The sequence below is a fragment of the Mustela nivalis genome (genome assembly GCF_964662115.1).
Source record: "Mustela nivalis genome assembly, chromosome: Y".
NCBI classification, from domain to species: Eukaryota; Metazoa; Chordata; class Mammalia; order Carnivora; family Mustelidae; genus Mustela; species Mustela nivalis.
Genome location: NC_139041.1, coordinates 33,416,938 through 33,430,513, shown reverse-complemented (window position 1 = coordinate 33,430,513; position 13,576 = coordinate 33,416,938).

The window sequence follows — 13,576 nt, the reverse complement described above, 5'->3', positions numbered from 1 at the left end:
TTTTTAAAAGATTTTATTTATTTATTTGACAGAGAGAGACAGCAAGAGAGGGAACACAAGCAGGGGGAGTGAGAGAGGGGGAAGCAGGCTTCCCGCTGAGCAGGGGCTCCATCCCAGGACCCTGAGATCATGACCTGAGCCAAAGGCAGACGCTTAACAACTAAGCCACCCAGGTGCCCCTCCTCATCGGTTTTGTAGGTAAAGTGTTTTTATAAGAATTAGGAAGCTTTAAGGAAATACATTAAAGCTTAGATTTTCCAACAAGAAGGCTGTGCCTGCCCCTAATGCAATGTTTGCATCTCAGAAATGGGACTCATTAAATCTTCACGCGCGAGGGTCCGCTTCCAGTCTTTCCTAAGCTTTTGTCCTCTTGTTATTTGAAACCCACAAAACACCATTAATAATGTAACAGGCATCCACTATACAGAGATATACTCTGTGCTGACTTTCCACGTGATTATTTTAAATTCTTTCCCTGGCTGTTACTTCATCACTGGGTATGATCAGCCTAAATGACTTTTAAATGGCCCTGATTTTTAGAAAGTATCCCAGCTCCTGGATTTGACAGGACTCACTGTCGATGAGAAAGCCATTAACCATAGCTTTTGTATTGAAAACCGAGAATTCTAAATCCCATACAGCTGGAGCCCATTCCTAAATGACATTCGCGGCGACTGTCTCACTGTTATTGTGTAAGGCTTTTTAAGAGAATCTTCCACAAGCCCTGTGTCCCTATGATGAGTAGGAACACACACCACACTTGAAAATGATGAAGAATGTGCATTAAACGTCCTCTCTCTAGGTTACAGGGAATTAAATATATAAACACATATATATCTCATAGAGAAAATGTATATATATTTATACTGAAAATAGAGCTGGGTTATATACATAGGATTCTATGAATACACATATAGTTATAATTTGTATTGTGTCTGTATTGATACATACTAGACGTAGCTTTTTTTCTTTTTTTTTTTAAAGATTTTATTTATTATTTATTTGACAGAGAGAGATCACAAGTAGGCAGAGAAGCAGGTGGTCGGGGGGAGTAGACTCTCTGCTGAGCAGAGAGCCTGATGCAGGGCTGGATCCCAGGACCCTGAGATCATGACCTGAGCTGAAGGCAGAGGCTTTAACCCACTGAGCCACCCAGGTGCCCCTGCATAGCTTTGATAATATATATAAGGTTATATATTATATAGGGTTATATAATATATATACAGGTTTACAAACAGTATAAAACATACCATGTATAACCCCTCTCTATTTTATCTATAAATATATATATTCATAAAATACAATATACTATAATCATATAGATAATATTGTGTGTATATTTATTTATACAGTTATAAAACAGTGTTTATATTTATATTATAAATATAATTATAATAAGTTATATATGATATGTATTATATCGTATAGTATATATTGCTACATTTCACCATAATATTTCTAAAATAATTGTATATTATATAGGGCACCTGCGTGGCTCAGTGGGTTGAGCCTCTGCCTTCAGCTCGGGTCATGATCTCTGGGTCCTGGGTTCGAGCCCCACATCGGACTCTGCTTGGCAGGAAACCTGCTTCCCCCCTTTCTCTACCTACCTGTGATCTCTCTCTCTGTCAAATAAGTAAATAAAATATTTTTAAATATAATAAAATAAAATAATTGTATATTATATGTAATGATATATACTACATAAAATTATTATTATATAAATAATATATGAAAATAATATATTATATATTATGTAATTATACATTATATTAAAGTCTATATTATAGACCAAAGTCTAAAATATATATATTACATGTATAATAATATAGTATGGTACCATATTGTATGATATATAGAATGGTATATTGTACCATATTATATATCTATACTATAATATATATATAATATAATATACAATTATAAATAATTATATAATAATGGATATTATATAATAAATAATTGTATATTATATAATAGGTATTCATATATCTATATATACAGTATACAGTATATATACTATATACTATAAACCATGCTATACTATATACTATACACTACATATAAGTATATATATTATAAAATTGTACCATATTATATTTTTATACATTTAATATTATATATGAATTTTAGATTTCATTATATATCTAAAATAAAATATTGACATATATTAAATAATAATATTATATTAAATAAATAATATAAAGATATGTGTTTATATGTATTCATATATAATATACTATACTAATATAGTATATACTAATATAATAATATAGTATATATATTATAATAATACTTAGATATCTTATATACAAATATATAAATATCTGTTTGTTATAATATACCTAATATATTTATAATAATATAATTATATATCATATGTTATAATTATATTTATTAAATGCACGCATCATTTCATTATTAACACACATCATTCTGTATATTGGAACTACACAGACACAATAACTACATGTGCATCTATAACTCTCTCTGTATATATGTATTTTCTTGACATATATGCACACATGCGTATACCTTTCTGTATCTATGTATGTGATTTAGAAGAGACAGACGTTTATGCTTGCAGAACAGGTGACCTGTGCCTGACTCTGCCTCTGTAAATCTGCCCCGTGCACGTCCCTTAGTTGTGTTCCTACGTTCACACGTTAAACTTCAGAGGACCTAGTCTTTGAAAAGACAGAGATTTTGCATTGGGAGGTGCAGAAGCGGACGTCGACTATCAGGAGCAGCACGGATGTTCTTTGGGTACTGATGCTAGAGCAGACAACCCTCTCTCTTTCTAATGACACACGTCACCCATGGTCACACAAACCAGTGGAAGCTAGAGCATCTCTGGTGAACGCCGCATGCCGTGGCATTTTCCGTTTATTAAAGTGCCGTTGGCGTAGGGAAAAGAAGAGAGAGACAAACCGGGAAACTAGCCCTTCGGTCCAGAGAATGGGCTGACGGTCACCAGAGGGCATGTGGGTTGGGGGATGGGGAACACAGGTGACGGGAAGGAAGCAGTGCACCTGTTGTATGCAAGTGTTGAATCACTCCTTGGTACCCCTGGAACTCATGTTACACTGTATGTTCACTAACTGGAATTGGAAAAAATACTTTTTAAAAAATGAAAAAAAAAAATAAAAAGTGTAGTTTAACAAAAAATTATTAGGACAAAGGCTGTCTCTTATCCTTTTGAACTGAAAGTTCATTTTGGAATTTCTTTTTTAAAAAATAATTACTTTAGGGATGCCTGGGTGGCTCAGTGGTTAAGCCTCTGCCTTCAGCTCAGGTCATGATCTCAGGGTCCTGGGATGGAGCCCCACACGGGGCTCCTTGCTCAGCAGGGACCGTGCTTCTCCCTCTGCCTGTTGCTACCCCCTGCTTGTGCTCTTGCTTTCTCTCTCTCTCACTCTTTCTCTGGAAATAAAGAAGCAAAATCTTTGTAAAAAATAAAGATAATTGAGCTTTGTTTTGTCATTGAGATGTGAAGTATTGCAAACATGCTTTGCAGGTGACATGTACACATATGTGTGCGCACATATATGTGTGTGTGTGTGTGCGTGTGGAACCAGAGCAGTAGGAACATATACATTTAGACCAATGGTTTTGTTTTGAGTGGGGACCAAACTGTCATAAGGCATTGGTATATTAGTAATATGGTGATATTTTCCTGGTATATATGGAAAATAATTTTCTGTGCTTTCCAAATCTTTGTGACCAAAATGACAAAGAGCACAGCAGACCCCGTGACACAGCTTCATATCAAGAAACTGACGATGCTTTTTGGCCATAGCCAGTGAGGAAGTGAAGTCCTTCATCCGTCTGCCCAGGAGGTACTGAATGCCACCAACAACTATGGCCACTTAGAAGTGGTTTCTTCCCCACTCGAGTTTTCTGATGAGACCTCAGCCCCTGTCCGGCTGACGCAGGCAGGGCAGCCCATGAACGCCGTCGGGCACCACACTCAGCTCAGCCACGGTTCAGCTGCAGGTGCACAGCAGCTGTGAGATAGTCTGAGGTTCAGCCTCTGGGGCTACGGTAATGTGCTGGAACAGATAGCTCATGGGACATAAATGTACATGCATGGACGTATGTCTTCCTGGGTGGACAGGCATAGGGACAACGGGAAACCACCAGCAGCACAGACGATGAGAAAACAACACCGAACGCGTTGAACCCATATGCTACAAACCTTGGGTACCCCCGTCTTGTTCACTGGACTATAAGCCCCTGAACACTTCAATTTAAAAATGCTCATTATGGAGCACCTGGGGGGCTCGGTGGGTTGAGCGTCCAACTCTTGATTTCAGCTCAGGTCATGAACTCAGGGTGGTGAGGTCGAGCCAACGTCAGGCTCTGTGCTCAGCTCTGTCTGCCTCAGATTCTCTCTCCTTCTCCCTCGGCCCCTCTCCCGACTCGTGTGCATGCTTGCACTCTCTCTAAAATAAATCAATGCAAATCTTAAATAAAATAAAAATGCCCCTGGCTTTTCACATGACAGAAGTCGAATTTTGTATCATTATCTTGAACCTACTTTCTTCTCGTGCCTTGGGCCGATTACACGAAAAACATCGATCAAAATATGCCGGGAAGGGTGCGTGTCGCCCTGTCTTTCTATGCATACGATCTCATTCTGGAGCGTTGAGATCCCCGCCTTGGGGAGACCACCCCAAAGTCATTTGCAAATGTCCTCTTATCCAGTTGTAAAATCACAAGGAGCCCGGTTCTTATTCACAGAGCGAAAACGTGAGGCCCCGATGAACACGACCCCCATGTCTATGGCATCGCAAGTCACCTGTGCACCTAACCAGCCTGATGAAGCTCTTCTGCTCGGAGATCCCTTACAGCGACAGTAAACAAGCCCGCTTTGATAGCCATCGCGGATCGGTCGTCTTTAATGGGAGCACCTAGCAGACGGGTTAGGAGACTGCAAAGGAATGTTGATTCCAGGTTGGCCAATGGAAAGGAAATAAAAATCATTTATAGCTCCTGGTCTTAAATTCACATTCAAATGTGTTTCATAGTCCTAAGTGGGGGAAAAATTACAATTCTCTTTCCTCCCTTGGTCTCTCACTCTCTGTCTGTCTCTCTCTCTCTCTCACACACACACAGGAATACACATTTCTGCCCCTCCTGGAAAAGACTAGGCAGTAGGACGCAGGGTTCACACTCTTCACCAATTCTCCCCGTTAGCTCAAGGACCCAGCAACCTTTTCTTTCACTAGGATCAGGGCCCTACCCTTTTCCCGTGGAGAAACCCTGGATGACGTCAGACCTCAGGTGCCCTCAAACCCATCCACATGCCCCCCTGGATGGACGCTGGGGGCTTCCCCTTCCAAGAGAGCCTCCCCTGGGTTGGGTCCAGCACTGATGTTCCCTGGTCTTCTCCACGTGCCCAAAAACCACGCAATCACTTGCAACCTCCAAGACTTCAGCTAATCTCTGGATTGGCACTGGAAATCAGAGGAGTAGAAACACAACTAGTTCCCTGTAGCCCTCCCCGGACGGTGGCAACTGGGTCTTCCCAGGGTCTGCCCATCTCGACCACACCTGCTTGGTCGCAGGAGTAGGGCTCTCTTCCCTCCGAAAGCTCATCCCACAAGCATCTGGCTTCTTTCAAGCCAACGTTTTCTTAACTAATAACACACACGTTCCTTTCTCCTGGAAATTCAAACACCCCACATTGGCTGAGAAGCTATAGAAGTCTGCTAGAAAAATTCTTGAGAAACAAACGTCCTTTTATGCAGTGTTGGAAGTTGCCAGCTCTCTACCGTGATTTCCCTCTTGTGTTATTTCCAATTTTAGGGATTTTTTTTTCTCATTATAGTAGTGTAGATACTTAAAATCTACTATCAGTGTTAAGGCAGAGAAAGAAAGAGGAAAAGGAGAAAGAGGGGGAAGATGAGGAACACCAGGAAAAGGAGAAAAGAGGAAAAAAAAAAAAGCAAACAGCAGAATCCCTAGAGAATTGCTTTTCCCCTTAAACTGTTTTCCACTTTCAGGTCTGGTTGGTCTCATGCCAGTAGATGGTAACACCTTAAAGAGCATTTATTAACTCAGTCTTACACAGATCCCATGAAAATATTTAACCTTGCATCAATAGTTTAATACTGAAATTAAGAATATCTAATTATTGAAATAAACCAGCATTGCAAAGCCGGTAGTTAATCTACAAATAGTGCTCCTTTGTGCCCGATGGCTGATCTCTGTGTCTGTCTGCAAAACGGTGAGGACCTTTTCATCTGCAGAGGACTAGTGTGCATTAGAACAGTAATGACGCCCACTCTCTCACCTGTGTTAGAAAAATATGAATCTGGATAAATGAAATTACACTCTCTGTTTGCTTTTTCACTCCCTCCTAATGTCGCTCCCCGTCCACTTTGTAGCACTGAGAAGCTCAAGTCCCCACATCTTCCATGGGGGATATAAATATTACGTGCTAGAGAAGTTGCTGGAATTGGGAGCGGGGGTAAACTGTCTGGACAGGCAGTAGGAAAACCATGCTTAGTTCCTTTCTACATTGAGCTCCTCCTCAAAACATTCATCAGGAGCTGGAATCACTGAGAGTTTGTAACAAAGAAGAGGAAAAACTGATTTTCTTGGCTTATGTGGTCCCCCTTGCATATCCATACAGTGTTTTGCATTCATTGTAAACCTTACAGTTACTGAAGAGACGTACAGAGGAGACCCTCTGCATGGGTCTGTCTCGTGTCCTGTATGACGTGCAAGGGAGGTATTGGCTCTTCTGTTTTCAAGTAGGTTTGCGGAGCCAACAGCCTGGCAAGGTGACTAGTGTCTTTTCACTGAGCACAGGGCAGGTTTGTGTGTTGTCCATTCTGACATAGTTGACTTCCATCAGCTCAGCATACATGTGGGGCACCCACCTGGGCCTCTGTTATGGCCCCTCAGGAACCTGGAGGGCAGAGGGGGACAATTATAGTGCTTGCCGTGCTGGGGAATAATAGTGTTTTGTCTCTGACCCGGGGGTTTCGTGTCTTCTGCCAACATCCATGAAGCTGGCTGGCTGGCTTGAGAGCTTCCCAATGGAGTAAAATCTCAGAGGCTACCCAGTTCCTGAAAGCGTGCACAGCAGTCCCAAGGAGGCAAAGCCATCACTGAACCTGGCTGAGTAGACAGGGCCGGCTGGCCGGTGTGCCGCAGGATAGAGAAGTGCCCAAACCAGGAAGGTCATTGTGTGCTGGTAGTTTCTTACAAGTTTGTCATGTATTTCCAGGAAAAACAGCACCATTAGGCAGGCAGGGACTCCGCCTTTGGGTTTTCAAGAATCAGCATACATTTCTTTTAAGGCCTCATCAGCATCAGCCAGTCCCGGAACAGGAACGTTGCAAACGCTCTGAAAAGACGCTCATCAGAATGCAAGTCTCCCCCGCTGATGTTCGTGCGCGGCCAGGGGGACGCAAGGAGGCCTGTCAGGGAAGAGGAGAGACTTCTCCAAATACATGATCTTGCCGAATGTTCCTGACAAGTCCAGGAAGAGGGTATTCAATCTCTCCATAACCCACATGAGGAGCGTGAGGCTTTGGAAGTTTAGGAAACACGTTTTCGATGGGAGTAGCTGATAAAGCGACCAGCGTGACGTCAAAGAACATTCTCTTTCCTCCACAGAAGCAGAAACAGCAAAATATACAAGTGAAACACCGAAGAAAACGTTCATGTAAGATGGCTGAGCTAACAAGAAACTGAAAAGGACAGGGACAGAAAGTGACATGTTCTTTTTAGGAGTGTTGCTAAAGGGTCAAACTGGCAAAAAAAAAAAAATCTTATTATTTTTGTGTAGAAAGAAATATGTATACTCATTTGTCCCTTGAAACATGCAGGGGTTGGGGTACTGATCACCCCTGTGCAGTCCAAAATCCACGAGTAACCAAAAACTTAACGTCTAATCGTCTGCTATTGCCCAGACGCCTGACTGAGAACGTGAACAGCCAATTAACACATACTGTATATATTCTGGAAACTACCTTCGTACCATAAAGCAAGCTAGAGGAAACGTTATTAAGAAGACCACAGAGAAGGGGCCCCTGGTGGCTTCGTCAGTGGAGCGTCTGACTCTTGGTTTCGGCTCAGGTCACGATCTCACGGGTCACGGGGTTGAGGCGGATAGATCTGGGGTCTGCCCTGAACAGGGAGTCTGCTTGAAGACTCTCTCCCTCTGCCTCTTGCTCAGCTCACACGCACTGTCCTCTCTCCCTCCAAGAAATAAATAAATCTTAATAAAGAGAAAACTTCTAAAAAAAAAAATCAGAGAGAAAAGAGAACGCATTTATGGAGCTAAACTCTGTTTTTTGTTTTGGTAAGCAAATTTAGAGCATATCTAATATATATTGTGTTAATTTGTATTATTTAGAAAATACAAGGAGAGAGGTTAGGAAAACATGTTCTAAAAGTTTCCGTGGTGGGGCACCTGCGTGGCTCAGTGGGTTAAGCCTCTGCCTTTGGCTCAGGTCATGATCTCAGGGTCCTGGGATCGAGCCCCACATTGGTCTCTCTGGTCGACGGAGAGCCTGCTTCCTCCTCCTGCTCTGCCTGCCTCTCTGCCTACTTGTGATCTCTCTCTGTCAAATAAATAAATAAAATATTTCTTTTTAAATTAAAAAATTAAAAAATAAAAGTCTCTGTGGGGCTGTGGTGATAATGATCAATATGGTGATCAATGCTGCCACTAGACATTAAATGTCTGAGTTAAAATGCCAATTAGAAGACATTACGCTTCTTCAAACGGCATCAGTAGCCACTCAAAAAAGTAAAGTAACTTTAGTGATGTATATGGGTTTCCTATAGTGCAGGACACTTGAATGTGTAAGGAAATTGGTATAGGGCGTGGTCCTCGAGAAATGGATTTATGTCACGGGAAAAATAGCTGTGACGTATAGTGGCATGCAGAAAAATGTTTAACTGTCGGGTTTCTGGGTCAAGGTAAGACCCGATTTTGTAGTAGGTGATGATTTCTGTGTTGAACTAGTTCTTTTTTTTTTTTTAAAGATTTTATTTATCTATTTGACAGAGAGAGATCACAAGTAGATGGAGAGGCAGACAGAGAGGGGGGGGGGAAGCAGGTTCCCTGCTGAGCAGAGAGCCCGATGCGGGACTCGATCCCAGGACCCCGACACCATGACCGGAGCCAAAGGCAGCGGCCTAACCCACTGAGCCACCCAGTTCTGTCTTTGCCAATATCCTATACCCACGTGAAGTCCAGGAACACGGAAATAGGAAGGTACATAGAGAAGTCGCTCGTAATATAGGATTTCCATTATGAGGAAACAGTAGCTTTACCCTCAAAGTGTGAATGATACTAAAATGTAGTAAAATAGCCAGAGATGTGTTTCCAAGCATTTATAATCTATTTTTTTTTAACAGTGAGTTTAGTTGTAAGATCGCATTATTTAAGTTTTAATGGAGGTTGCGTTGAATGACAACGTGTCAGTCACGATTCCTGAAAAGTGGGCTGTGGGCGATCGGGAGTCAGCGTCGGTGGGGGGTCCACACCAGCACCCCCCCCTCCAAAACGAAAGAGAATCAGGGAGCAGTATGGGGATAAGTCCTTGATTGTGTAGACGCCCTTCCAGAATTCGCAAAGAGAATCGACAGATGGACTGTTCACAGTAATGAAAGAGTTCAGCGTAGACTACCGTTGCTTTCCTCCTGTTGTGTGTAGAACCTGCACCTTAATCGACTAGTTTAACTTGGCCGGTTTTTTTAGTTTCTTTGGGTTTTGCTGGCTTTTCACAAGCCTCCTTTGTTCCAGGAAGCTTTATTATTATAAAGCAATATGTTCACGTTATGGTGACGAACGTAGTGCAAACCCTTTCCCTGTGAATTCAGAGCGTTCTTCTTTAACGGAAGTCTAATTAACGGATAATATTATATTGGTTTCCTACGGATAACATCGAAGAACTGGTTTTTAAGCATTTATTGATTTATTTATTAGAGAGAGAGCGTAAGAGCAGGAGGAGCAAAAGGAAGAGAGAATCCCAAGCAGGATTCTCCTCCGGGGCTGACCAAGGAGCCCAGTGCAGGCCTCACTGTCCCCACCAAGAGATCCCGAACTCATCCGAAACCAAGAGTCAGCTGCTTAGCCCCACGAGGAACCCAGGCCCTCCGACAGAACACCTTCTAAGGCAACCGTGCTTCTTGGCGATATGTAAAATTTAACCATGCTTAACTCTTACGAAGTCCTCAGAATGAAACCCCGTCAAACCTACCATGGGCGAATGCCAATGCAGAGTTAAATAAAAACGCAAAGTTGGTAATAACGCCGTTGGGATTGGCTACTGCTTTCCCCAAGCCGTCACCCGTCTCCAAAGGAGACGGGGTCAGGTTCTTAGGATTTGGGTGGGACGTTCGGAAGAGAAACTGAGGCACCAGGCAAGGGATTTTATTTGTTTGCTTTGGAGGTAGCTGTGGACGTAGTTTGCAAACAGCTCAGCCTATTCAATAACTCTGTAATGTACACATTTTATTTATTCATTTTACTGATAGTCTTTAGAGATCATTGAAAGTTGCTAGAGGAGATTTGTATTTCAGCAAAATGGAAGATAAACAAAATACACACAGTGAGTGTTGTTGGCACCCCAAATCTCCCCTGTTTATTCTGGATTATAGAATACCATCGGTACCCCAGTGATCCAACCTCAGAAATCGGAGAAAAATGACTGGCCTCTCCCCAGTGGGGGTGAATCAGGCCCATTTACACTGGGTTCTCCAATGGAACTGGGATCATCAAGAAAATAATCCTGCCTCTGTCCATGGAAAGCAATGATGGGCCAACTCTTATTTTGAAATCGTAAGCCAACGATCTCTTAAACGATAATTAAAGGATATAAAATTAAAAGCGCTATTTTTTTTTCTTCCCCTGTGAGATTAGGGAGTTTTGTTTTGCTGAGGGAGAGGGATTTAAACATTTATCTCACACTTTAAAGGGATTAATAATAGTGACACAAAATTTCAGCTGGTTTTAGTAAAAACCTTTTTATAAGATTTAGGTCTTATAATATGTCCTGCTTTCCCTTATTGGAGTAGACATTTCAGTAAAAGTAATACAGTGATTGAATTTGAGCATTTGCAAGGGATGAATATTTTATTTTATGAGAAAAAAAAAAAGGCAGGAAACAATTTATGAACTTAAGTATAGGAATGTGCTAAATTGCTTTCACCGAGAGCATGGTGGGCTGTTATGTAGATTGAAAAGCTTTCGTCCTACAAGGTCACGCGTATTTACTCTCCCAGAGTGGCAGTCAAGGAATGTTTTGTTGGTCAAGTTCGATGTTTAAAAACACTTAGGAAAATCATGTTACTTTTTTCTTTTTTTTTTCTTTTTTTTTTTTAAGCTGTGCAAAGCTCTTAGTTTCTGAGCTGGGGATCTTTCTGGGAAGGCAAATCATGGACATCCAAGTTCTTTCTGGTGCTTTCTTCTTTCTTGAACCATGCTCTCGTTTAACTGGGAGGCGTGGGTCACGGCGACCAGCTTTAATGGGGGGTGAAAAGCAGAGATCTACAGTGAAGATACGACGTGCAAAACCAAAACTAAAACAAAACTAGACGGGCTAGAGGCTACGTAGCTGTTCCCGTCACGGGGCAGAATTACGCTTCAGTTGTCATAAAGTCATTGAGTTCCGGTGGCAAGTTGCTTGCATTCTTAGGTAGGTAATGGGAAATGCACCTGTTTATTTCAGGATGCGGATACATCGTACGTAGACGCACCTTTTAATGTTTAATGAGAAGAATCTCTCAGGGCTCATTTCCCCGTATTTATTTCCCAAATGTTGATGCCCAGAAGCATCTAGAAAGAGCTCCTCACCTCTGTAAATTTGGCTGCCTTTTTGTATGTTCTTTTTCTGGGACCCCTTCAGTTGGAGACCTGCCCTCCGAGGTCTGTTGGTAACGACTAGATTTTTGCATGGATTTGGAGGTTAGCATTTAGGGGGACACCTGTTATAAGGTAGTGCAGCTAGAAGCCTGTAGGTCAGAGAATCTAGCTAAGAAATATGGTGTCGTGCAGCCTGAAAAGGATTTTCCTATGTTAAAGAGAACCTATAAGGTATGGGAGGTATCCCAAGCAGACTCCTGACTCAACACAGAACCAATGCCAGGCTCGGTCTCGGTGATGAGTTGAGAGAGAGCAAACAGAGGACAAATTTGATCAGACATGGCCACACTGCCTTTTGAATTTTCCCAGGACCTTTTCCCGTCTGAGCCAAATATATGACTTAAGGTGACCACTGGGAAGGTGTCTTCCCTCCGGAATTTTTTTTTTTTTTTCAATTGGAAAATGAGAAGGGAAAAACCAATTACCTCTTCCATCCATATTTCATGCTCAGTCCTGTTGCTAAACCCTAGGTTGAGCTACTTCTTTTTTTTCTGCAAACAAATCCGTGCACAGCCTAAAGAAACATTGTCTCGAAAGATGCCGTGAAACATTGTCTCAAAAGGTACAGTAGATTTATCAAAGAAAACCTGAAACCAGGGACGGTTCATTCTGATTTTGGGGTGAGTCAGAGAGAACACAATGTTGAATTTAAGGTGTTTTTTTTGTTTTGTTTTGTTTTGTTTTGTTTTTGGAAGCAGATGGGCTGTCCTAATAGGTCTGCAGTCACATGAGAGGCAAACACGCCCAATTTGTTCCGGGAGACCTTGAAAATGGAACAATCCTTTTGGTCTGGCCATTAAGTCCCTATTGATTGGGTCTGGGTATGAAGACGAGCCTCAACCAGTTTGATTTCCTTCTTTAACTTTTGAACTCACTGTTCGGCACTCTTTAGGAAAAGAAGTTTGGATTTCAAGACTGCAGAAAGAATAAAGAAAACACATCCCAGCTTTTCGGCAGGAGTCTAAAATAGGAAAAGACGAGGCCCAGGGTTCCATTTAAAAATGTTTATCTCCACTTTCCCAGAATGGGATTCTCCGTCCCACACGGATGCGTTTCTTCCTCCCGTTTCATTCTTAAATAAATCGAGAGGCAAGAGGGGGAGGAATGTCTCCCATAGTTACATTTGGGCCTAAACAATGAAGTCATTTATTTAAAGGAGGATTATTTTTGTTAAGCAGAATGGGGCTATTGAACCAGCGGTTGCGGGGTTTCGTATTTATGAGTTTTCAGACCGTGCCCTAGACACGAAGGAAAGCGAGGTCGAGCTCGGTGTCGTGCTGCCGACAGAACGTTTCGCGGGAGAAACTGAATTACCCCGATACTTTATTCGCCAGCAAGCATCGCGTGTCAGACAGTGACCGTTGTTTTCCTGGAAGGATGGATTCGCTTCGGGCCATACGTCCCGAGTGGAAAGGGTCCAGATCACCCGTTCATTTGGAACAGTCGAGGTAGACACGTGCGGACCCCAACGGTGCAGGAAATTTGACTGTGCCATGGGGCACACACTCACACACACCCCAGAGGGAGAGAGGGTAAGGACAGACGTTTTAATCGATTAAAAACGTGAAAGCGATTTAAAACAAAGGTAGTGTGACTGGAGATCGGGCATCCTACACTTTGAAAGTCAACTGTTTGTCTAGAATCACGTTACAGCCGCCGGCCTCTGGGTTGTTAGGAAGCGGT